This window comes from Pinus tabuliformis, chromosome J (assembly GCF_031772625.1).
Source record: "Pinus tabuliformis cultivar Carrire ecotype Pingquan chromosome J, CPIR1, whole genome shotgun sequence".
NCBI classification, from domain to species: Eukaryota; Viridiplantae; Streptophyta; class Pinopsida; order Pinales; family Pinaceae; genus Pinus; species Pinus tabuliformis.
In genome coordinates, this window is record NC_142295.1 from 1,521,611,028 (window position 1) to 1,521,638,282 (window position 27,255).

Here is a 27,255-nt window from a genome sequence, read left to right on the forward strand (position 1 = left end):
TGTAGTGCCTCAGTAGGGGTACTGAACAAGCCTGCTAGTAGCAGAGAAACACTAGAGATGAAATTAAAACTCTGATCATCTCAAACTTGCGACTACATATTGTTGGGTCTCCAAAATGTCATCCACTTTTACCCACATTTCCATCATTTTACCCTCATTCCGTAGCTCTATAGCCCCATAAACCTACATTAAGTAACCATTTTCATGATTATATGGGTTTATGATTATTATTTTCCAAGTCATTTATATTAAGTATTTTAAGAGAATTTATGATTATATATTAGGAAATTAACATGTTTTCATATATATCTAAAAGTGGTATGAGTTTTGCGATATTGTAGGCCTACTAGGAGATTCTATAAGGGTCATATTTGGCCACCCAACCACAAATTCGAATTTCAAATTCCAACTCATGAAGATTTGTGGAATATTTGTAGAAGATGTGGATCATTAAATAAGCACATTCAAAGGAGAAGAATCATGGATGTTTTGATTTGTGTCTCTTATCAAAACTAAGAGAGAATTTTGAGAGGATTTGTATCTTATATTTTTAGGTGATTGGTTCTAACCACAAGAGATAAATGTGGATTTAGGAGAGAGTTAAGGATATATATTTATTGAATAGCTATTTTGAATTATTGTATATATAGGTGTGCATCCTCAATACAAAAGGTTATTGGTTGGAGGTTAGAGGTTAGAGGTTCCAAGTTAGAAGTTCCAAGTTCCAAAATTGGGAGTTCCATCCAAGATGTAATTTGTAAAGTGAGGATAAAGAATTCTTGTAATATCTTATAACTTCATTTTATGGAATACATACTGTTGATTTGATCTCCAAGATGTGATAATTGTTCGATGTGCTTGTTGAGGAATGGAGGCCCCCCATCAACCGCAATTTGCACATCTCTTTTCCATTTGTTGTACATACTGGTAACATTGTGTAATTATGTTATTTCATTTATTTTCATTTTAAGCAAGTGTGATTTTCCTTTCAGCAAGTGTGAAGTGTGATTTTCATTTCAGCAAGTGTGTTTTCCTTTATGCAAGTGTGATTTCAATTTCCTTATGATTGGATTGGGATTGGATTGGATTGATTTAATTTGATTTGTAATTAGTTTCAATTGCTTTAGATTAATCTATTCTGATAAATAACCACCTAGTACATATAGTACACATACACCTCATCAGTTCACGAACCCCGGGTTGACGATTAATGACAAGGATTTAACTTGCAATTAAATCACCCAACATTTTGGCGTTGTTGCCAGAGAGGTATACATAGGTGCTTATTTTGAAATTTTAGACAACTCATGATAGTTTCATTCATCCTTAGATGCATGGTTAAAAGCATATTAAAATAATTTATGATGCATAATAAATTTCAATAAATTTTCAAAACTTTGTACTAATTTGTGTGCACGATAGAAATTATCAACAATTAAGAGTTTGAAGAATGTCCTTCCAAGAAATTTCTTGAATCCTAGAAACAACTGAGATATATGCCTCTAAGGAAGAGTATATTTTCAATGCATTCAAAAACTTGTCTATCTTTCCACCTCCACAAGATCTTTAAGTCTCTTTTCATTCCTCTTGTCAATTTTTTGAAGAGACTAAAGAAACATGGAATACTTTTGATGGGGAGAAACCACTAGAATCTAAGATTGAGGAATGCTTAATAAAGGAGGATATTCAATGTGATTTAAACCAAGAAAGGAATCAAGAATGTCATGTCTTTATTGAAAGATGTTCCAATCAGGGATCAGGTCACATCACTCTTTCATTCTTCCTTACTTCTTGATTGCATGATCAAAACCACTGTTTTTTCATGCTTTGATGTACTTTAATGCACATTTTGAAAAACTAAGCATGCATATCTTTTTATTCCTGTTACGCACATGGTTACACTGGAAATATGCATACACTTGAAACAATTTTCCTATTTCCAGTAGAGTAGAGAAGGATAGAATCAATGAATAAAACCAAGTTTGGTGATGTTTTTTTCTTAAGTTTTTAAGTTAGATTTCATTTTATTTGCAATTTTATTTATTGGTGGTGTTGTAAGAGCCACCCCGCTCACTAATCATTTGCAGGAAGATGTAGAAAGAAAAGGAGCATTTTTGAAGAAGGAGAAAAAACAGAGTTTTGAGAGCCAAAATTTGAAGTTAGAGATCGAATCCTTTCACTTTGTCTTTTAAATTTTAGATTCCAAATGAATAAAGGATTTCAATATTGTTGAGTATGTTCTCTTCTTATGCTCTTTGCGACCTGGAAGATTAGAAAAGAAAATTGAATAAAGTTAGTTTTAAAATTTTGCAATAAAAATTGGATAAGAGATCTAAATTCATACTCAAAAATATAATTACATACTTTTACAAAGATCAAAAAGAAAAATTGATGTCTCCAATGGATCCATCGCTGTCGAAAACCCCTCTTTTGACTCTTTTTGCACCTCATTTGGCCAAAAATTGAGTAAATTATCATTGTTTCAAGTTTTTTTCCCAATTTTATAATTAATAATCCTACAATTCTACCTAAACCTAGCCTGTGCGCCCTGAACGCGGAAACTGTACACAAGCCTGACCTACATTCTTGATCGATGGTCAAATTTATAGGATGGATAAATTTGCTATTAAGCCCCAGTTCTGAATATCATGGTCACGTGGCACCATACAACCATGTTAGGTGCCAAATATTCTACCTCGAGGGCTAACGGATTTATGTGCCCCTGGTGTGGTTGTATGAGGGTCATACGATCGGGGTCTAGCCCCATTCCTCCATCGTGCACATGGTCATATGGTGCTATCTATGGTTTCACAGGACCATGGCCACGGGCTAGGCTAAGGCCTATCCCTTGGCCCCCGCCTATGGTTCTGTGGCAATAGAGTGGCCAAGGGCTAGGGCTTAGGCCGATCCATTTCCCCAATAGCACGCTTAATAAACTTCAAATACAGGTTTGGGGACTATATTAAACAAGGAATAATGCAATCAAATTGGTAAAGAAATTTATTGATATTTAAGAGGTCGAAGTTTCGATCCCTGTGGAGGTCATTCGACCTCACATAAAAAATTTTCCACCACAAGGAGGCCACGTGGAAACCACTAGTTGTTCCATGTAGCACTCCCTCATTGGGCCACCACTACAAACTGTTGACCAATTAAAAATAAAAACGTTTCAACCAATCGAATGATGCCAAGTGTAAACCATCTATTGGCTAATGAAGGACTAGTCAAACTTGCCAAGTCATGACCCAATTAGCATACGGGCTACTAACTGGGAATTCCTGCAACTCAAAATTCATTTTTTTTAGTTGTTTCCCAAAACTAATAGAACGTGATTCCGGAAGCATCCGAAGTCGGATTTAAGTGAAACAAATTGCGTTGGATTTAGAGCGATTAATATATGCTTTGGACTTGGTTTCAACGTGATCCAAGCATTTTGAATTTTGAGCATTTTCTTGATCCATGAGATCATGGATAAGGGTGGAGTGCTAAAGAAAAAGTATAAACGTTGTCATATGCTCCAACCTTCACAAAAACCTGCAAATATTAAAAATCCAACTATAATAATTGAAAAACCACCATCCGAATCTAATTGCAATATGAAAAGCAGCAAGGCAGTACAACGATCCAGTGTAACACCCTTTGTAGGTTTTAACCCCGTACAGAAATTACCTGCATACGATTTCTAAAACACAGAAAATAAACAATGCGAGAGCATAACACATAAAACACATATACATAGAGATTTTCCCCTGGATCCCAAAACCGGGACTACCAACTTGATTTTTCATTATGTTCCTTTCAATGTTATAATACATCTTTATACATGCTGAAGCATCCAGTACCATGGATCGAAAACCATCGCGTCCAATACCATGGAATGAAAACCATCGCATCCAAAAACATGTGCGAAAATCATGCACAAAACCATAGGTGAGTCCGCCCATCCTAACATAGGGTCCAAAACCAAAATTTTCCGGGGCGCTGTCCCAAACCCCATAAAGTGGGGTTACGGGTACACATCAAACCCCCTGTGACCCCCCCGCTACACAATCGGCGCAACGAAGGGGGGGCTCCGCCCCCCCTCTAACCCCCCGGTTAACTACGTGGGCTAGTCGTGGAAAGAATATAACACAACCCAACACCCTCCTCCCACATCCACCCAAGTAACCATGCCAACTGGGGTAAACATGAGACGAGAGGATATTATGATCATATTCAACCTCCTAGGTAACCTTGAAGAAGTGGAATCGATGGAACATCACACACAGTCATCCAACATCACCAACAAAACCCTCAGAAGATAAGTCAACCACTCAGACAGACTGTCCCCAGGTCCCATTATTTTTCTGCGTCTCTTAGGCCATAGTCACTCTCATGCTATGGGAAAGGGAGTGACCAGTAACCCAAAGTCTCTCTCGTAGGCCTTCCTGCCAGTGACTGTGGACCAAAGTTGCCAGTTCTGTGCTAGCGACCCTGAGATTTAAGCCACTTTTTCATCCCAGAGCCTAGGCCATTGCCTAGAATCGAATGAAAGCTTAGAATCAAGTAAAGTATAGGGAAACAATGTTTCCAAAGTAAATAGTTGATCAAGACCTTAACTAGACCCCTACTAGCCATGACAAGCATTTCGTCAAACGTATCATAAGCATGTAACCTACAGGTGTAAATAGCAGAATTAAGTGTAGGGATCTCATACTTATCTAAGAATCACTGTGAACCATTGTTTTCTCATGTCATTTGTTGCCTTATCATGTATTAGGTCATAGATACATTATCCATTCAAATACAAGTAAAAAAATGTTGAGATCCAAACATAGTTGTTGTCATAAAATGTGTGTATAACCAGCATAATAGGAACATAAATACAATAAAAATATCAACCATCAAAATCCATATATACACCAGTAAATTTACACATGAAAATCAATGGAATGAATTTCTCATTAATCAATGTAATGAACCAACCGGTGATGGGACTACCACATTCCACCCGACCATATATTGGCTGAGCCAAGTCTCTCTTCAGCCAATCACCCCCGTGCCATATTCCAAGAATGAATGTGGGGCTCATAGAACACATAAAAAATTCCAATCAATGTGGATGCCATCGGAGTTCTCCACCTATACTGTGAGGAATTTAAGTGCCTCCTAGTATCTTAGGCTTTACTGTGCATCCGCAGTCCGATCCAAGGATCACTAGGCCCTACATCGAGACATACCCTCCAAGCTTTACCATGCATTCCATCCCGAAATCACCAGGCCCAACAGAGAGAAAATCCACCACTTGGATTTACCATATATCCCGTCATTCACCGACAAGAATTCCTAGGCCCACCGAGGCACACAATATGGATTTACTACAACCCACAGTTAGTGATCCAATATATTTTAATTATATATGCATCGGAATTACATGAAACAAATCTTATTAACCATGGAACTTAAAAACTCACAAGACGATGCAGAAATAACAAGATAAACATGAAAGCATGACATGGTGATTTGATTACAAAGTTCGTCCATTTTGGACTACGTCCCCGGGCTCTTCTCAATAGTGGGGAGGCCTTCTTTCATTAAATCGCATAAAAAGAGATAAATTACAAGCAACATTCATTTAAAATCTTTATACCTCCAAGCTGGAAGATGGACGGAGCATGGAGAGCCCAGCTTCAGAAACAGACAATACTACCGAAACCCTGGGGAAAAATCATGCAAAAACTCTTATCTAAACACCCAATTCAGATAATCGGGCTTTATACACCTTCTCAGAACCTCTCTCTTGCTCAAGGAGAGGTTCCGACCTCTGCTGCCAGGTCGAGTTACTGCTGCGTATAATTCTGAAGTTTCGGCCAGTCTCCCCCCTTCCTTTCCTATGCAGATAGTCCATTATATATATGTTGGTGTCCAACTCCTCAATTCCTGAGAAGTTCCCAACAAATGACAAGTTTTGGCAAGCGGTGTTTCCAATATTCTCAGGGCCGCAAATAATATGCAGGTAACAAAAGTTGTTTATCGACCTTGATAACCCATCGCAAATCACAATTGGTTTGAGATAGGGTGATCCTACATATGGGTTGCTACACTGTGTGATCTGGCGGACCCGAAGAGTTTTCAATTTCTCACTCTATACTATATTGCAACCGGGAGCATTGGCATGTCGCAATCGATGGAATCGGTGGGTCTTACTAGTTTGCGGTGCTGTGTGATATGCGATTACGATATCACAATCGCAACCCTGGTTGCCAGGGGCTAATTCTATAGAACGCCTATCTGTGCGATGTGTGATTGTGATCATCGCATCACACCCTTCCTTGTTTGGGGCCGATTTGTAAAAGCACCTACCTCTACCTTTTATGATCAACAAAATGTAGGACCAATGGCGGCCTACCACTTGGCTCTTCCCCATTCACTGAGAGTGTTTGCCATGTCACTTCCTCCTACCACATGTCCAAGTCAAATTTTATCTTTGACTTATTCTAGCTTCTTCATATGAACTCAAATTGCAGTGTCGTTCACACTGTTGGAATTAGGATGACGAGCACTTCGATATGATGCTAAGTTCATAGAGTTTCTACAATTTGAGTTTGGAGCCTTTTTACCATGCCACCGGTAATTTTTAGAGATCCACCTAGATCAATCCTCCCCACTCAGAGATTTTGGACCGCCAAAATCCCTTTCAGTCAATTGGAAAGTGAGGAAATTACTCCCTCACTTTTTCTTTCTCCATCCATCGAGCTTTACTCAGATGCATTCCTTTGACGCCAACATGAATGTACTCCACATCTCCCCATTGTGAACTTCTAGTTTTTTTGTCGAGTATGATATCTTTAGGTAACTTGTCTAGATACTCTGGTGCAAAATCATCCACTGTAGTAATATGTGCAACCTCTTCAGTATCCATAATCAATGGAGGTTCACAAAGCTTCAGGTTTTCAACATTCACCACTGAGTACATTTTCATATAGGCGGGAAAGTCAAGACGAAAAGCATTGTCTCCAATCTTTGCCAATATGGTGAAGGGACCATATTGAATGGGTCTCAATTTCTTCCCTTCTCCCTTCATTCTATCCTTGCTGATGTGGAGCCATACCTTGTCCCCAACTTGAAACCGATGGTCAAATCGGTGCTTATCATGTAGAAATTTATACCGAGCCTGACTCTTCTCCAATTGCTCCTATACTGTATGATGAATCACCTGTATCCGCTGAATACACTTCCGTTCTTTGTCCGTATCATCTCGTACATTTCAATCCTCATCTTTCCCAAAGACCATGTCTAAGGGATCCCTTGGTAGATAACCAAAACATGTCTTGAACGGTGAGTTCTATGTGGATGAATGTGCTGCTTAATTGTATGCATGTTGCACATAAGGAAGTTGTTCATCAACAAACTTGGGATGTTTTCCAAAATAGCCTCGTAAAAAGTGTACCACAGTGCGGTTGACAACCTATGTATGCCCATTGGTCTAAGGATGGAATGTTGTACTTATTTTCAACTTAGTGTCCATCATTCTCCACAAGCTGGTCGAGAACTCTACAAGAAAGCAAAAGTCTCAATTTGACAAAATAGATGTGGGAAACCCAAAATGGACCCAAACATGCTGAAAGAAAGGATAAGTAGTCTACTCAGTAGTGACATGCTTTTTACAAGGCATTAAAATACTCATTTTACTAAAATGATCCATGACAACATACAAATAGTCGTGACCTTTCCTAAACATGGGCAAACCACCTACAAAATCCATGGACACACTTTCCCATGCTCAATGGGGAATAGGGAGTTGTTGGCTTGTTGGGGCCTGGCTCAGGTTCAGAGGTGATTTAGCCAAAAAAATCCTGGTACTACTGGCCCTTTCGGTAACAGTCTGCGGAGCGCAGATTGAGGTCTCACCCAAAGTAGTATGGGAGGGTGCTAGAACCAAGTTTCTGCACCCTGGAGATGTTTGATGGTTTCTAGTGGTCCGCGGTTCGACCCTGCACACACGTTGCTACAGACACTTACTCGTACCTCACATCCTGTGATGCTGCCTTCGTGTAGCCCTACTCGGATATCGAACAGTGTTATTACCCAAGTCTTTACTAGTGATCCTATATAAGTTGATTAAATTAGCTTATTTGTATGCTTTCAGTTATACTTAACAATATTCACAATTCATACAAGTGCGCACAGTAAATAAACAATATAATTGTAATTCATATCCAACAGATAATAACCCAAGAAAAATACACATAATTCAGATAAAACTTCTCTTTATTATTCTCTTCCTTCGGTTATAGACTCAACTCCGCCCTGCGCACTCAGCTGTGGACTCTACTAGGCCTCTGCGCACTAAACTGCAAAGCCTCTTCCTATTACTGTGACCCAAGACACACTTAGACTCTTATTTTATGCTTCGCTATCTCATTCTATCCATTAGCTCCTATTCTGATCTTATCTCCTTTACAACTTAGAGCCTCGCTCTATTTATATAATCCCATGGTTCGCGGATAGGGTGGACAACCATATGACTCTTAACATACATTCTGCGCCCACAATTCATGGAGCTTTACAATAATATCACTTAAAACTTGGGCTTTGAGCCCAAAAACATGCTGTGGGGGGATTCCATGCCCAACAGGCCCCCAACATAAACATCGTGACTTGCCCTTGAGTCACTCTGTCAGCACGACAATCTTGGCGCAGAGCCCCTCCAACTAGTCTCGAACAGTCTTGATGTCCACAACACACTGAGCTGCTGCTCGTTGAACCTGCTGCATCCTCTGTCCTGAGACCTATGTGTCTGAATTGTTTCCTTACATTTGTACCAGCATCTGCCTGCACCTGTTTATAGTCCTGCGCCCTTGTCCGACTCCTCGGTTCACGAATATTGTGCTTCGAACGGCTAGTCAGATAGTCGACCCACCAGTGTAGGGCTTCAAGCGGCTATCATTTACTTTGCCTGGGAAGGGTTCTCCATTCAGCTTGACTAGCTAGACCGCGCCTCTGTCTGTGACCTCGTTAAACACGTATGGTCCCAGCCAGTGCATTATGAATTTTCCTAGAAAATTTTCAAACTTACTGTCATACAGTAGCACTAAGTCATTTACCTTAAAGGTGCGCACCTTGATATGGAGGTCATTCCAGGCTTTTTCACACTGCTTTTGTACCTGCTGATGAAACCCAACCAAAAACCATTCTTCCTCAAGTTCTTCCAAGTGCGCGAGCCTTTCCTCCAGAGCTTCGTGGTCCATCATCCCTGTGAGCGTTGTTATTCACAGACTAGGTATGATGTATTCCATCGGCATGACAACTTCCATGCCATAAACTAACCGGAAAGGTGTCTGTCCCATCAGTTTCTTACACGTTGTCATGTAATCCCATAGCACGACAGGTACGCGCAGATCCCAATCGTTTTGCTGCGCGTTGCACACTTTGGTCAGTGTAGTCTCCAGTATTTTTTTGAAAGCTTCTATAGTCCCATTGGCTTGTGGGTGATATGGTGTACTTTTCTAATGATACACCTGGAACCCTTTGGTGAGCGCGTTGATGGTTTCATTCAAGAAATGTGTTCTGTGATCACTCATTAAGATTTTTGGACAGCCAAATCAGGTCAACACGTTTTCGAACAAAAAATTCATAGCCGTAGCGGCCGTGCAGTCTTTGATCGACTATGCTTCCGTACATCGTGTCAGGTACTCTGTCGCGGTGATGATGTTGTGCGCGCTCGTCTTTCCTTGAGGTTTGATCGGTCCCACAAAGTCGATTGCCCATTTTTCGAATGACTGCAGTGTCATTTGTGGATTTAATGGCATCTCGTCCCTCTGCAATGGTTTTCCAGTCCTTTGACATATGTCGCAAGCCTTACAGTGTGCTTTCAAATTATGGTGCAGGGTTGGCCACCATAACCTTGTGCGAAGAATCTTTTGTGCGGTTGCACGTCCTGCATAATGTCCTCCTGCAGCACCCCCATGTGCTTCCGTGAGGATTTAACTTTATTCAAATTCAGGTACATATCTTCGCAATTTCTCAACATTTCCCATTTTGTATAGGTGCCCTGTTATGACAGAAAAATCCTCTGCACGCACCACTAATTCCTTCTTCTTTTGGACAGAGTATTCCTTCGGTGTAGTTCCTGTTATCAGAAAATGGATTATATCTTTGAAGTGCCCGTCTGCAACACACACTGCAAAGAGTTTTGCATCAGGTAATCCTTCCTCCAAACTAGTAGGTTCCTTGCCTGTCTCAATGCGCGACAAGTGATCCAGTCCTGTGTTCAGGCGTCCCGACTTTACTACAAACTCAAAATCATATTCCTGGAACAATAAGAGCCACCTGAATATGCGCCCCCCCAACACATGCTTATTGATTAGGTATTTCAGCGCGGAATGGTTGGTATACATCTTGAAATGTCCTCCAAGCAAATAGTGTTGGTATTTTTGGAGCGCGTACACCATCGCCAACCCCTCGTGCTCGGTGGTGGAATAGTTCTTCTCTGCTTTGGACAACCTCCGGCTTGCAAACGCGATAGGGTGATCCAAGCCTTCCCCACCCTCTTGTGTGAGCACTACTCCCAACGCGATACACGATGTGTCAACATGGACATGAAGCTCCACATCCCATTTTGGGTGTTAGCTTCCTATACCAATAGGTTTCATATTTCATGATTGACAATGGAAGTTCCAATTTCATTTGCAGGAAGATGTAGAAAGAAAAGGAGCATTTGTGAAGAAGGAGAAAAAACAGAGTTTTGAGAGGCAAAATTTGAAGTTAGAGATCGAATCCTTTCACTTTGTCTTTTAAATTTTAGATTCTAAATGAATAAAGGATTTCAATATTGTTGTGTATGTTCTCTTCTTATGCTCTCTGCGACCTGGAAGATTAGAAAAGAAAATGGAATAAAGTTAGTTTTAAAATTTTGCAATAAAAATTGGATAAGAGATCTAAATTCATACTCAAAAATATAATTACATACTTTTACAAAGCTCAAAAAGAAAAATTGATGTCTCCAATGGATCCATCGCTGTCGAAAACCCCTCTTTTGACTCTTTTTGCACCTCATTTGGCCAAAAATTGAGTAAATTATCATTGTTTCAAGTTTTTTTCCCAATTTTATAATTAATAATCCTACAATTCTACCTAAACCTGGCCTGTGCGCCCTGAACGCGGAAACTGTACACAAGCCTGACCTACATTCTTGATCGATGGTCAAATTTATAGGATGGATAAATTCGTTATTAAGCCCCAGTTCCGAATATCATGGTCACGTGGCACCATACAACCATGTTAGGTGCCAAATATTCTACCTCGAGGGCTAACGGATTTATGTGCCCCTGGTGTGGTTGTATGAGGGTCATACGATCGAGGTCTAGCCCCATTCCTCCATCGTGCACATGGTCATATGGTGCTATCTATGGTTTCACAGGACCATGGCCACGGGCCAGGCTAAGGCCTATCCCTTGGCCCCCGCCTATGGTTCTGTGGCAATAGAGTGGCCAAGGGCTAGGGCTTAGGCCGATCCATTTCCCCAATAGCGTGCTTAATAAACTTTAAATACAAGTTTGGGGACTATATTAAACAAGGAATAATGCAATCAGATTGGTAAAGAACTTTATTGATATTTAAGAGGTCGAAGTTTCGATCCTTGTGGAGGTCATTCGACCTCACACAAAAAATTTTCCACCACAAGGAGGCCACGTGGAAACCACTAGTTGTTCCATGTAACACTCCCTCATTGGGCCAACACTACAAACTGTTGACCAATTAAAAACAAAAACGTTTCAACCAATCGAATGATGCCAAGTGTAAACCATCTATTGGCTAATGAAGGACTAGTCAAACTTGCCAAGTCATGACCCAATTAGCATACGGGCTACTAACTGGGAATTCCTGCAACTCAAAATTCATTTTTTTAGTTGTTTCCCAAAACTAATAGAACGCGATTCTGGAAGCATCCGAAGTCGGATTTAAGTGAAACAAATTGCGTTGGATTTAGAGCGATTAAATCTATGCTTTGGACTTGGTTTCAACGTGATCCAAGCATTTTGAATTTTGAGCATTTTCTTGATACACGAGATCATGGATAAGGGCGGAGTGCTAGAGAAAAAGTATAAACGTTGTCATATGCTCCAACCTTCACAAAAGCCTGCAAATATTAAAAATCCAACTATAATAATTGAAAAACCACCATCTGAATCTAATTGCAATATGAAAAGCAGCAAGGCAGTACAACGATCCAGTGTAACACCCTTTGTAGGTTTTAACCCCGTACAGAAATTACCTGCATACGAATTCTAAAACACAGAAAATAAACAATGCGAGAGCATAACACATAAAACACATATACATAGAGATTTTCCCCTGGATCCCAAAACCGGGACTACCAACTTGATTTTTCATTATGTTCCTTTCAATGTTATAATACATATTTATACATGCTGAAGCATCTAGTACCATGGATCGAAAACCATCGCGTCCAATACCATGGAACGAAAACCATCGCATCCAAAAACATGTGCGAAAATCATGCACAAAACCATAGGTGAGTCCGCCCATCCTAACATAGGGTCCAAAACCAAAATTTTCCGGGGCGCTGTCCCAAACCCCATAAAGTGGGGTTACGGGTACACATCAAACCCCCTGTGACCCCCCCGCTACACAATCGGCGCAACGAAGGGGGGGCTCCGCCCACCCTCTAACCCCCCGGTTAACTACGTGGGCTAGTCGTGGAAAGAATATAACACAACCCAACACCCTCCTCCCACATCCACCCAAGTAACCATGCCAACTAGGGTAAACATGAGACGAGAGGATACTATGATCATATTCAACCTCCTAGGTAACCTTGAAGAAGTGGAATCGATGGAACATCACACACAGTCATCCAACATCACCAACAAAACCCTCAGAAGATAAGTCAACCACTCAGACAGACTGTCCCCAGGTCCCATTGTTTTTCTGCGTCTCTTAGGCCATAGTCACTCTCATGCTATGGGAAAGGGAGTGACCAGTAACCCAAAGTCTCTCTCGTAGGCCTTCCTGCCAGTGACTGTGGACCAAAGTTGCCAGTTCTGTGCTAGCGACCCTGAGATTTAAGCCACTTTTTCATCCCAGAGCCTAGGCCATTGCCCAGAATCGAATGAAAGCTTAGAATCAAGTAAAGTATAGGGAAACAATGTTTCCAAAGTAAATAGTTGATCAAGACCTTAACTAGACCCCTACTAGCCATGACAAGCATTTCGTCAAACATATCCTAAGCATGTAACCTACAGGTGTAAATAGCAGAATTAAGTGTAGGGATCTCATACTTATCTAAGAATCACTGTGAACCATTGTTTTCTCATGTCATTTGTTGCCTTATCATGTATTAGGTCATAGATACATTATCCATTCAAATACAAGTAAAAAAATGTTGAGAGACAAACATAGTTGTTGTCATAAAATGTGCATATAACCAGCATAATAGGAACATAAATACAATAAAAATATCAACCATCAAAATCCATATATACACTAGTAAATTTACACATGAAAATCAATGGAATGAATTTCCCATTAATCAATGTAATGAACCAACCGGTGATGGGACTACCACATTCCACCCGACCATATATTGGCTGAGCCAAGTCTCTCTTCAGCCAATCACCCCCATGCCATATTCCAAGAATGAATGTGGGGCTCATAGAACACATAAAAAATGCCAATCAATGTGGATGCCATCGGAGTTCTCCACCTATACTGTGAGGAATTTGAGTGCCTCCTAGTATCTTAGGCTTTACTGTGCATCCGCAGTCCGATCCAAGGATCACTAGGCCTTACACCGAGACATACTCTCCAAGCTTTACCATGCATTCCATCTCGAAATCACTAGGCCCAACAGAGAGAAAATCCACCACTTGGATTTACTATATATCCCGTCATTCACCGACAAGAATTCCTAGGCCCACCGAGGCACACAATATGGATTTACTGCAACCCACAGTTCGTGATCCAAGATATTTTAATTATATATGCATTGGAATTACATGAAACAAATCTTATTAACCATGGAACTTAAAAACTCACAAGACGATGCAGAAATAACAAGATAAACATGAAAGCATGACATGGTGATTTGATTACAAAGTTCGTCCATTTTGGACTACGTCTCCGGGCTCTTCTCAATAGTGGGGAGGCCTTCTTTCATTAAATCGCATAAAAAGAGATAAATTAAAAGCAACATTCATTTAAAATCTTTATACCTCCAAGCTGGAAGATGGACGAAGCATGGAGAGCCCAGCTTCAGAAACAGACAATACTACCGAAACCCTGGGGAAAAATCATGCAAAAACTCTTATCTAAACACCCAATTCAGATAATCGGGCTTTATACACCTTATCAGAACCTCTCTCTTGCTCAAGGAGAGGTTCCGACCTCTGCTGCCAGGTCGAGTTACTGCTGCGTATAATTCTGAAGTTTTAGCCAGTCTCCCCCCTTCCTTTCCTATGCAGATAGTCCATTATATATATGTTGGTGTCCAACTCCTCAATTCCTGAGAAGTTCCCAACAAATGGCAAGTTTTGGCAAGCGGTGTTTCCAATATTCTCAGGGCCGCAAATAATATGCAGGTAACAAAAGTTGTTTATCGACCTTGATAACCCATCGCAAATCACAATCGGTTTGAGATAGGGTGATCCTACATATGGGTTGCTACACTGTGTGATTTGGCGGACCCGAAGAGTTTTCAATTTCTCACTCTATACTATATTGCAACCGGGAGCATTGGCATGTCGCAATCGATGGAATCGGTGGGTCTTACTAGTTTGCGGTGCTGTGTGATATGCGATTACGATATCACAATCGCAACCCTGGTTGCCAGGGGCTAATTCTGTAGAACGCCTATCTGTGCGATGTGTGATTGCGATCATCGCATCACACCCTTCCTTGTTTGGGGCCGATTTGTAAAAACACCTACCTCTACCTTTTATGATCAACAAAATGTAGGACCAATGGCGGCCTACCACTTGGTGCTTCCCCATTCACTGAGAGTGTTTGCCATGTCACTTCCTCCTACCACATGTCCAAGTCAAACTTGATCTTTGACTTATTCTAGCTTCTTCATATGAACTCGAATTGGAGTGTTGTTCACACTGTTGGAATTAGGATGACGAGCACTTCGATATGATGCTAAGTTCATTGAGTTTCTACCACTTTGAGTTTGGAGCCTTTTTACCATGCCACCGGTAATTTTTAGAGATCCACCTAGATCAATCCTCCCCACTCAGAGATTTTGGACCGCCAAAATCCCTTTCAGTCAATTGGAAAGTGAGGAAATTACTCCCTCACTTTTTCTTTCTCCATCCATCGAGCTTTACTCAGATGCATTCCTTTGATGCCAACATGAATGTACTCCACATCTCCCCATTGTGAACTTATAGTTTTTTTGTCGAGTATGATATCTTTAGGCAACTTGTCTAGATACTCTGGTGCAAAATCATCCACTGTAGGAATATGTGCAACCTCTTCAGTATCCATAATCAATGGAGGTTCACAAAGCTTCAGGTTTTTAACATTCACCACTGAGTACATTTTCATATGGGCGGGAAAGTCAAGACGAAAAGCATTGTCTCCAATCTTTGCCAATATGGTGAAGGGACCATATTGAATGGGTCTCAATTTCTTCCCTTCTCCCTTCATTCTATCCTTGCTGATGTGGAGCCATAACTTGTCCCCAACTTGAAACCGATGGTCAAATCGATGCTTATCATGTAGAACTTTATACCGAGCCCGACTCTTCTCCAATTTCTCCTATACTGTATGATGAATCACCTGTATCCGCTGAATACACTTCCATTCTTTGTCCGTATCATCTCGTACATTTCAATCCTCATCTTTCCCAAAGACCATGTCTAAGGGATCCCTTGGTAGATAACCAAAACATGTCTTGAACGGTGAGCTCTATGTGGATGAATGTGCTGCTTAATTGTATGCATGTTGCACATAAGGAAGTTGTTCATCAACAAACTTGGGATGTTTTCCAAAATAGCCTCATAAAAAGTGTACCACAGTGCGGTTGACGACCTATGTATGCCCATTGGTCTGAGGATGGAATGTTGTACTTATTTTCAACTTAGTGTCCATCATTCTCCACAAGCTGGTCGAGAACTCTACAAGAAAGCAAAAGTCTCAATTTGACAAAATACATGTGGGAAACCCAAAATGGACCCAAACATGCTGAAAGAAAGGATAAGCAGTCTACTCAGTAGTGACATGCTTTTTACAAGGCATTAAAATACTCATTTTACTAAAATGATCCATGACAACATACAAATAGTCGTGACCTTTACTAAACATGGGCAAACCACCTACAAAATCCATGGACACACTTTCCCATGCTCAATGGGGAATAGGGAGTTGTTGGCTTGTTGGGGCCTGACCCAGGTTCAGAGGTGATTTAGCCAAAAAAATCCTAGTACTACTGGCCCTTTCGGTAACAGTCTGCGGAGCGCAGATTTAGGTCTCACCCAAAGTAGTATGGAGGGTGCTAGAACCAAATTTCTGCACCCTGGAGATGTTTGATGGTTTCTAGTGGTCCGCGGTTCGACCCTGCACACACGTTGCTACACGCACTTACTCGTACCTCACATCCTGTGATTCTGCCTTCGTGTAGCCCTACTCGGATATCGAACAGTGTTATTACCCAAGTATTTACTAGTGATCCTATATAAGTTGATTAAATTAGCTTATTTGTATGATTTCAGTTATACTTAAAAATATTCACAATCCATACAAGTGCGCACAGTAAATAAACAATATAATTGTAATTCATATCCAACAGATAATAACCCAAGAAAAATACACATAATTCAGATAAAACTTCTCTTTATTATTCTCTTCCTTCGGTTATAGACTCAACTCCGCCCTGCACACTCAGCTGTGGACTCTATTAGGCCTCTGCGCACTAAGCTGCAAATCCTCTTCCTATTACTGTGACCCAAGACACACTTAGACTCTTATTTTATGCTTCGCTATCTCATTCTATCCATTAGCTCCGATTCTGATCTTATCTCCTTTACAACTTAGAGCCTCGCTCTATTTATATAATCCCATGGTTCGCGGATAGGGTGGACAACCATATGACTCTAACATACATTCTGCGCCCGCAATTCATGGAGCTTTACAATAATATCACTTAAAACTTGGGCTTTGAGCCCAAAAACATGCTGTGGGGGGATTCCATGCCCAACAGGCCCCCAACATAAACATCGTGACTTGCCCTTGAGTCACTCTGTCAGCACGACAATCTTGGCGCAGAGCCCCTCCAACTAGTCTCGAACAGTCTTGATGTCCACAACACACTGAGCTGCTGCTTGTTGAACCTGCTGCATCCTCTATCCTGAGACCTATGTGTCTGAATTGTTTCCTTACATTTGTACCGGCATCTACCTGCACCTGTTTATAGTCCTGCGCCCTTGTCCGACTCCTCGGTTCACGAATATTGTGCTTCGAACGGCTAGTCAGATAGTCGACCCACCAGTGTAAGGCTTCAAGCGGCTATCATTTACTTTGCCTGGGAAGGGTTCTCCATTCAGCTTGACTAGCTAGACCGCGCCTCTGTCTGTGACCCCGTTAAACACGTATGGTCCCAGCCAGTGCATTATGAATTTTCCTAGAAATTTTTCAAACTTACTGTCATACAGTAGCACTAAGTCATTTACCTTAAAGGTGCGCACCTTGATATGGCAGTTATTCCAGGCTTTTTCACGCTGCTTTTGTACCTGCTGATGAAACCCAACCAAAAACCATTCTTCCTCAAGTTCTTCCAAGTGCGCGAGCCTTTCCTCCAGAGCTTCGTGGTCCATCATCCCTGTGAGCGTTGTTATTCACAGACTAGGTATGATGTATTCCATCGGCATGACAACTTCCATGCCATAAACTAACCGGAAAGGCGTTTGTCCCATCAGTTTCTTACACGTTGTCATGTAATCCCATAGCACGACAGGTACGCGCAGATCCCAATCGTTTTGCTGCGCGTTGCACACTTTGGTCAGTGTAGTCTCCAGTATTTTTTTGAAAGCTTCTATAGTCCCATTGGCTTGTGGGTGATATGGTGTACTTTTCTAATGATACACCTGGAACCCTTTGGTGATCGCGTTGATGGTTTCATTCAAGAAATGTGTTCTGTGTTCACTCATTAAGATTTTTGGACAGCCAAATCAGGTCAACACGTTTTCGAACAAAAAATTCATAGCCGTAGCGGCCGTGCAGTCTTTGATCGACTATGCTTACGTACATCGTGTCAGGTACTCTGTCGCGGTGATGATGTAGTGCGCGCTCGTCTTTCCTTGAGGTTTGATCGGTCCCACAAAGTCGATTGCCCATTTTTCGAATGACTGCAGTGTCATTTGTGGATTTAATGGCATCTCGTCCCTCTGCAATGGTTTTCCAGTCCTTTGACATATGTCGCAAGCCTTACAGTGTGCTTTCAAATTATGGTGCAGGGTTGGCCACCATAATGTCCTCCTGCAGCACCCACATGTGCTTCCGCGAGGATTTAACTTTGTTCAAATTCAGGTACATATCTTCGCAATTTCTCAACATTTCCCATTTTGTATAGGTGCCCTGTGATGACAGAAAAATCCTCTGCACGCACCACTAATTCCTTCTTCTATTGGACAAAGTATTCCTTCGGTGTAGTTCCTGTTGTCAGAAAATGGATTATATCTTTGAAGTGCCCGTCTGCAACACACATTGCAAAGAGTTTTGCATCAGGTAATCCTTCCTCCAAACTAGTAGGTTCCTTGCCTGTCTCAATGCGCGACAAGTGATCCGGTACTGTGTTCAGGCGTCCCGGCTTTACTACAAACTCAAAATCATAGTCCTGGAACAATAAGAGCCACCTGAATATGCGCCCCCCAACACATGCTTATTGATTAGGTATTTCAGAATGGAGTGGTTGGTATACATCTTGAAATGTCCTCCAAGCAAATAGTGTTGGTATTTTTGGAGTGCGTACACCATCGCCAACCCCTCGTGCTCGGTGGTGGAATAGTTCTTCTCTGCTTTGGACAACCTCCGGCTTGCAAACGCGATAGGGTGATCCAAGCCTTCCCCACCCTCTTGTGTGAGCACTACTCCCAACGCGATACACGATGTGTCAACATGGACATGAAGCTCCACATCCCATTTTGGGTGTTAGCTTCCTATACCAATAGGTTTCATATTTCATGATTGACAGTGGATGTGCCAAAAATGTTCATATTTTCCATGCTGCAAAAGTTCAATTTTTGAAAGATTTCACAGTTAAGGGAAGGCCAAACAGCTTAATCTTGGCTTCCCTAGGTTTAAATTTTTTGTTTTAGAGATAGAGAATAAAGTGTCCATCCAAAAAGCTTAAGCTTGGCAGAACAGTAGATAGGCAGAGAAATGAAGGAGCCCAACTGCTTAATCTGGGCCCTCGGGAGAAATAAAGGTACATTTAGATAGGAGGGCAGTCAAAAGAAAAGAGGATAATCAGGGTCTGCAAGTCTAAGTGCACCCATGAAAAAAGAAGAAAAGATGTTAGGTGTAGGAGGCTGGGTAGGTAGTTTGAGGTTGCAGAAGTAAGGTTTGGATCACCTCTTGTACTATCAATCAGAGCTCATCTCATCAATCACAGAAAGGTTAAAGCAGTTGTCCAATGGCAGAACTCTGTAGCATGTCTAACTCCCTTTCACCCTCCCCCTCAAAAGTTTCTTACTAACACCCCCTTGAGGACCTTGGGATCTCCCCAACAAGTCCTGCTTTCAGTTCATTTTTGTAGAATATCAAGTCAAGTTTTGACTTCTTTCAATGAAAAGAAGCCACATTTCTTGTGTAAAAATCACTCTTCTACTTTTCATTCACTTCCTATGACTAAGCTTCAGTACATAAACTTAGCCTCTCCCCTACTCCTTCACCTCACAAACTCATATTAACCTCTTATTCTATTACATAGCTCCCTAGTCACTTTCCCATCCCTATTACTACAAAAACTATATGAAATTCCAAAAAACATATTAAATATCCTACCCTATGGCATTATAGCCATATAATACAGTATTGGGGAATAATAGTCCATCTGGGACTACTATTAACCCTTCCGCGTCCTAAAAACCTGGAGTTAGTTTAACCCCTGGTTAAATTAATAACCATCGCCCACCCCTTTACCCTTAAAACCTTACTGTTCTACCATTTCGTGCTCGCTGTTTAAGGTTCAGTGTTTAAAAGTTTCAATTAAACATTGAACGTTACCCCCGCATAACACATAAAACCCACATTAACCAAGGTTTTGTACCCCCCCATGGCATATTATCATTTAATATTCGCGCGGGCCCCGCTCCAAAGTTGCATACCACCCCAATTTTCCCGCCAGCCGTCCGATGGCCAGCGCTCCAGATCCAAGTGTGGGTGGTCATTCCTGCTCCCCGATCCACCGAAGGTTAACGTCCGGGGGATGGGCGGTTTCCCTGCCTTACCCCCGCCACGTGTCGGCCTCCCAGCGTGTTCGGAGGCCCCTCCCCCAATACCACCTACGCGGAAAACGGTTCGGGAGAAAATCGGATACCACTCCCCCCTGTGATGTCACCGCCACGTCCTCGTGACGTCACCCCCGCATCCCCGCTGCTGCTCCACGTCACCGCCACGCCACCTCTGCGTCAACCCCCCCACTGTTACGTGTCATTGCCACCACATCACCCTGCCGTACTGCCACGTCACCCTGCCACGTTACCATGCCATACCGGGACCCACCGCTGACGTCATGCTTACGTCATCACCGAAAAAGGCACGAAAGGCGAAAATCGCAGCAAAGAATGCCCGGAATGAAAAACTGAGGCAGTTTTCGATGCGTGATTAGCGCTTAATCGCGCATCGCTAAGAAAAATTGGTCAAAATGGGGGGCCTCTCATGGCTCGGCTACCTGCAAAATCCAAAAATTCGCAACTTGACAGGATTTCTTCATTTATATTCATGTTCAGATCGGCCAGCGCCGATATCATTCCAGAGGCCATGAAAAGCATTTGCAGCAGCCATTTCTGCCTTGAAAGGGCAGAAAAAGGGTGATTTGATAGTTTCAAACACATCAAGGGAGTGAAAGCGGCCCGATTCGACTATGAAAGAGTATCAAAGGAAAGATGCCCTGATCAAATCAAAGAGTATCAGTGAAGTGGCAAAGAGTATCAGTGAAGCGGCAAAGAGTATCAGATCGGCAATACCAAAGCAGGTGAACATTAAAGGCCCCCAAGAAAAGTCAAAGAAAGTGGTGAAGCCATTTAAGGCTCTCAAATCACAGTTAATGCACATCAAAACCACTCAAGAGCAGGGGATCAAAATCCAAAGCACAGTTATGGCTAAATGAACAGCGCAGAGGCATAAGGACACCATATTAACTCATTTTGATACATCTGCCTCCAGCGCAGCTCAAAGACATTCTCTTGCATTAATTTCAGGACAAGATTAGGTTAAAAAACTCATTTCCCTCAGACCTGTTTAAGGTTTGCTGTAATATATATTTTTGGAAAATTTCTCTATATAAACCACCCTAATTTACTGTTTAGAGGGTTGGTTGGTTGATTCGCTCCACTAGAGACTCGCTCTGTATGTTTGATGATTTCTTTAATCAAAGACTGTTGAAAGTTTGGAAGATGGACTGTCTGCTATGTTATTAATGTTTTGAAGAGTGAATTATGGAATTCTTGTGCTGCAACATGACTCAATAAGTGTTTCCTACCTCTGTTTTCCATTGATATATGCTCATATCATACATATGTCACCATCTAAAATAGCAGGAAAAATGAATAGCTTAGACTTTGTTTAATTGCACTCTGTGCTCAATTTCTGTTGTTTCTTTATGTTTTCATATGAATTGGTAATGAATATGAATTCCCTTTGGCTCATATTTCCCTAATTCACCCATGTTTGACAGTTATCTAGGGATTCTTTACTGCTCCTAGATAGAGCTCATTCACCTTCCCTCTGTTAAAGCTGAATGAGAGATTCTTAATTGCCTCTCATTCCTTAGCCTTCAATCCATCTCCATTTAGCTTGAATGTTGTTTCATGTGCTGCTATCCTGCTCCATATTCCTCTTGTGACCAAGAAAATGCACCAACAGTCCTATTCCTTGACTCCATGCCCAATGGTTTGAAACTTTCATACTATACCTACCTCTCTACTTGGAAGCGTCATCCTTCCCACCAAAACTTAAACAAAACCCCTTGAAATCAATAACTAGCCTAAAATCATCATCAACAAAGCTAAATCATTAAGAGAGAGCCCTCTCTGATTGCAGGTGGGCTAGAACTTGCAGTCCAAAGATTGGTTAGTGGTTACCTCGGCCGTATCCCTTAAGGAGCCAAGGGACAACCTAAGTGTTAACATAATGGCGACTTCGCTGGGGAGAATCATTTGTTTATTGCTGTAAATCCCCATTTTTGATCAGTTTGCCTTTCGAATAAGTCTTAAACTTGTTTTGAAAAATCCCAAAAAATAAAAAATTCTCATAAAATCTCAAAATATTTTGTTTCCTGAAAAAAATTCCCCTATTTTAGTTTATTCCATATTTAGCTCTGGTTTGTGTAGGTGGACAGAGATCAGACCTTTCAAAGTTAGTTTATCCACCTGGCGACTCCACATCATCCTCATAATAAAGACTCCACTGGAAAAATGAACCCAAAAGAAATATATGAGCAGATCAGGCTGTTGACCCGGATTATTATCCAAGAGGTCATGTTCTTTCTCTTCCATGAAATTTTGCTGTGTATATTGTATTTTAAGTACGAGTTTAAATTTGATTTTTATAATCTGCCTTTTGAAAATGTTAAGGAAAGCCCTCCTTGCACATTAGAACAACAGCCTTTAAATGCTGCTGAAGATCATCATACAACCAAGGAGGAAACAAGTATCAAAGCAAATCATCCTATCCCTATTCATATAGAGCCCAGTCATTCAATCCCTATACATACTCCCGTGCCTCATAAAGTTCCTGATAGATATAAACCTCTCATTTTGCCTCCCATGCTCAAACCTTTACCTAAAAATCATCCTGAGTATCTCCCAAGATTTGATGGAGAGAATGGAGTTACTGCTCAGAAGCATGTTCAAGTTTTGAAGATTATCTTAACTTATTTGAAGTGGATGTTGAGAATGTTAGTATTAGGCTTTTCGCTCTTTCTTTGCAAGGAAAAGTCAGGGGTTGGTTCAAAACTTTACCTCACGCAAGCATCTCAAATCTTGAGCAATTTCTCAAACTCTTCCTTGATAGATGGATAATCAAAGTCAATCTCCTCATGATCATAGAAGAATATAATCAGTTAAAAAGACATCCAGATGAGACAGTACAACAATTTTCAGACAGGTTCAATCAAATTTATCATTCAATGCCATTGAATATAAAACCTCCCCCTGATTTGGCTCTACTGCATTATCCAACAGCATTTGATCCAGAGATAGAATTTCATCTAAGAGAGAGAAACCCCTCCACTATGCAACAGATGCAGAACATGGTAGTAGATGTAGAGGTTAATCTGAAAGTTAGGGAGAGGAAGCTGAAAGCAGAAAAAGAGGAAGAACTTGATATCTTGATAAAGAAAGCAGAGGAATTAAAGCAGAAGATCACAATGAAAGTTGAATGTTCAGATCACCATGACACTTTTGCTCCACAAAAAGAAAGGATTGACATTCTTGAACATATTTTTACCAATTCAACCTACCACAAATCAGATGACATATTCATAGAGCCATATGTGAAGGAGCAGTCTCCTGATATACTGTGTGAATATGGTAATTTTTATTCTTTCAGGTGTCTACCAAAATATGATCAATATGATGATGACTATGTTTTTCAGATCCAAAATAACCTTGCAGACGAATCAGAAGATAATTTGGGCAAAAACAAAGAGATTCAGGTTCAACAGCTTCAAGGTACTAATAAGCTCGTTCACTTCAGCAATAAGAATGAGGAGGAAAGTGCAGAAAATTTTGAAATAAGTGAAGGAACTTTACCATTTTGTTTTGAGTCTTTTCAGTTTATCAGAGATAACTATCATGCTACAAAAAATCAAATATCAACAAGCCTTGGTATTGACCATCTGGAAAGCAATCAAATCTTTGTTCAAAATTTGTCATATCTAAATTTGCAGTCCCAGAATCCCATTGAACATCAGATAGCAGAAAAAGGCGTGGAAGCAGCAACATATGATAAAAAAAACCAAGTTGGTTCCTTGCCCTTTTGTTTTGAATCATCTGAATTATTCAAAGAAAAAGAAGAACAGCTGGTAGGAATCTGTCAAGTTCCATTTGAACCTGTATGTAATAAATTACAGCAGACCTTCCAAACTCTCTATGATCCAACAACTGACAGGTCGAATGAGGAGAGAAATCAGAATTCTTCTCCATTAACAGACCATGAAGGTCCAAATCAAGATGATAATGGTTGCAGTAGACAGACCCTACAGTTAGTTAAAATATCATCACAAACAGCAGTTGAAAGCATGAAGGGTGGTGAAGACAAGGATCATATTTCAGGTTCATGGCATGAAAGCTATCCAGAACATTTGCACAGTTGTTTGATTCAGCTTAGGAGTAGTGTGTATATTTTGCAAGATCCTTTTGTACAGTTTCTAGATTCAGCAAAGGAGATCAGGAGTTTCCTTATCTTCTCAAAGTTCAACAAAGCCAAATTTGATTGTAAGATCTCAGTTTTAAACACCATCAAATACAGGCAGCACAGAGCACTGATGTTTATAATGCTTAAGTGGCTGCATTGGCTATTTCATTTCACCTAACCAACAAAGAAAGTGCTGATTAGAGTAGGTAGGTAGGATTTCAGTTTTCTGTCTAAATAGCAGCTTCCTGTAGTTGAAGCCCGAAGTGAAGGCCCCAAGCTCTTCAAGTCTGCTGTCATATATATAAATAAAGCAGCCAGCAAAGGGAGGTTCTGAGAGTACAGAAGCAATTAAAAATCAAGGCAATATGACCTGCTGTTCTTGACTTTTCACAAGGAAAAGCCATCCCCAGGTGGAGCCAATGTTAGCTTCCTATACCAATAGGTTTCATATTTCATGATTGACAGTGGAAGTGCCAAAAATGTTCATCTTTTCCATGCTGCAAAAGTTCCATTTTTGAAATATTTCATAGTTAAGGGAAGGCCAAACAGCTTAATCTTGGCTTCCCTAGGTTTAAATTTCTTGTTTTAGAGATAAAGAATAAAGTGTCCGTCCAAAAAGCTTAAGCTTGGCAGAATAGTAGATAGGCAGAGAAATGAAGGAGCCCAACTGCTTAATCTGGGCCCTCGGGAGAAATAAGGGTACATTTAGATAGGAGGGCAGTCAAAAGAAAAGAGGATAATCAGGGTCTGCAAGTCTAAGTGCACCCATGCAAAAAGAAGAAAAAATGTTAGGTGTAGGAGGTTGGGTAGGTAGTTTGAGGTTGCAGAAGCAAGGTTTGGATCACCTCTTGTACTATCAATCAGAGCTCATCTCATCAATCACAGAAAGGCTAAAGCAGTTGTCCAATGGCAGAATTCTGGTAGCATGTCTAACTCCCTTTCACCCTCCCCCTCAAAAGTTTCTTACTAACACCCCCTTGAGGACCATGGGATCTCCCCAACAAGTCCTGCTTTCTGTTCATTTTTGTAGAATATCAAGTCAAGTTTTGACTTCTTTCAATGAAAAGAAGCCACATTTCTTGTGTAAAAATCACTCTTCTACTTTTCATTCACTTCCTATGACTAAGCTTCAGTACATAAACTTAGCCTCTCCCCTACTCCTTCACCTCACAAACTCATATTAACCTCTAATTCTATTACATAGCTCCCTAGTCACTTTCCCATCCCTATTACTACAAAAACTATATGAAATTCCAAAAAACATATTAAATATCCCACCCTATGGCATTATAGCCATATAATACAGTCTTGGGGAATAATAGTCCATCTGGGACTACTATTAACCCTTCCGCATCCTAAAAACCTGGAGTTAGTTTAACCCCTGGTTAAATTAATAACCAGCGCCCACCCCTTTACCCTTAAAACCTTACTGTTCTACCATTTTGCGCTCGCTGTTTAAGGTTCAGTGTTTAAAAGTTTCAATTAAACATTGAACGTTACCCCCGCATAACACATAAAACCCACATTAACCAAGGTTTTTGACCCCCCCATGGAATATTATCATTTAATATTCGCATGGGCCCCTCTCCAAAGTTGCATGCCACCCCAATTAACCCGCCAGCCGTCCGATGGCCAGCGCTCCAGATCCAAGGGTGGGCGGTCATTCCTGCTCCTCGATCCGCCAGAGGTTAACTTCCGGGGGATGGGCGGTTTCCCTGCCATACCCTCACCACGTGTCGGCCTCCCGGCGTGTTCGGAGGCCCCTCCCCCAATACCACTTATGCGGAAAAGTGGTGCGGGAGAAAACCGGATACTTCTCCCCGCCTGTGATGTCACCGCCACGTCCTCGTGACGTCACCCCCGCATCCCCGCCGCTGCTCCACGTCACCGCCACGCCACCTCTGCGTCAACCCCCCCACTGTTACGTGTCACTGCCACCACATCACCCTGCTGTACTGCCACGTCACCCTGCCACGTTACCATGCCGTACCGGGACCCACCACTGACATCATGCTGACATCATCACCGAAAAAGGCGCGAAAAGCGAAAATCGCAGCAAATGATGCCCGGAATGAAAAACTGAGGCAGTTTTCGATGCGCGATTAGCGCTTAATCGCGCATCGCTAAGAAAAATTGGTCAAAATGGGGGGCCTCTCATGGCTCAGCTACCTACAAAATCCAAAAATTCGCAATTTGACAGGATTTCTTCATTTATATTCATGTTCAAATCGACCAGCGCCGATATCATTCCAGAGGCCACGAAAAGCATTTGCAGCAGCAATTTTTTCCTTGAAAGGGCAGAAAAAGGGCGATTTGACAGTTTCAAACACATCAAGGGAGTGAAAGCGGCCCGATTCGACTGTGAAAGAGTATCAGAGGAAAGATGCCCTGATCAAATCAAAGAGTATCAGTGAAGCGACAAAGAGTATCAGTGAAGGAGCAAAGAGTATCAGACCGGAAATACCAAAGCAGGTGAACATTAAAGGCCCCCAAGCAAAGTCAAAGAAAGCGGTGAAGCCATTTAAGGCTCTCAAATCAAAGTTAATGCACATCAAAACCACTCATGAGTAGGGGATCAAAATCCAAAGCACAGTTATGGCTAAATGAACAACACAGAGCCATAAGGACACCATATTAACTCATTTTGATACAGCTGCCTCCAGCGTAGCTCAAAAA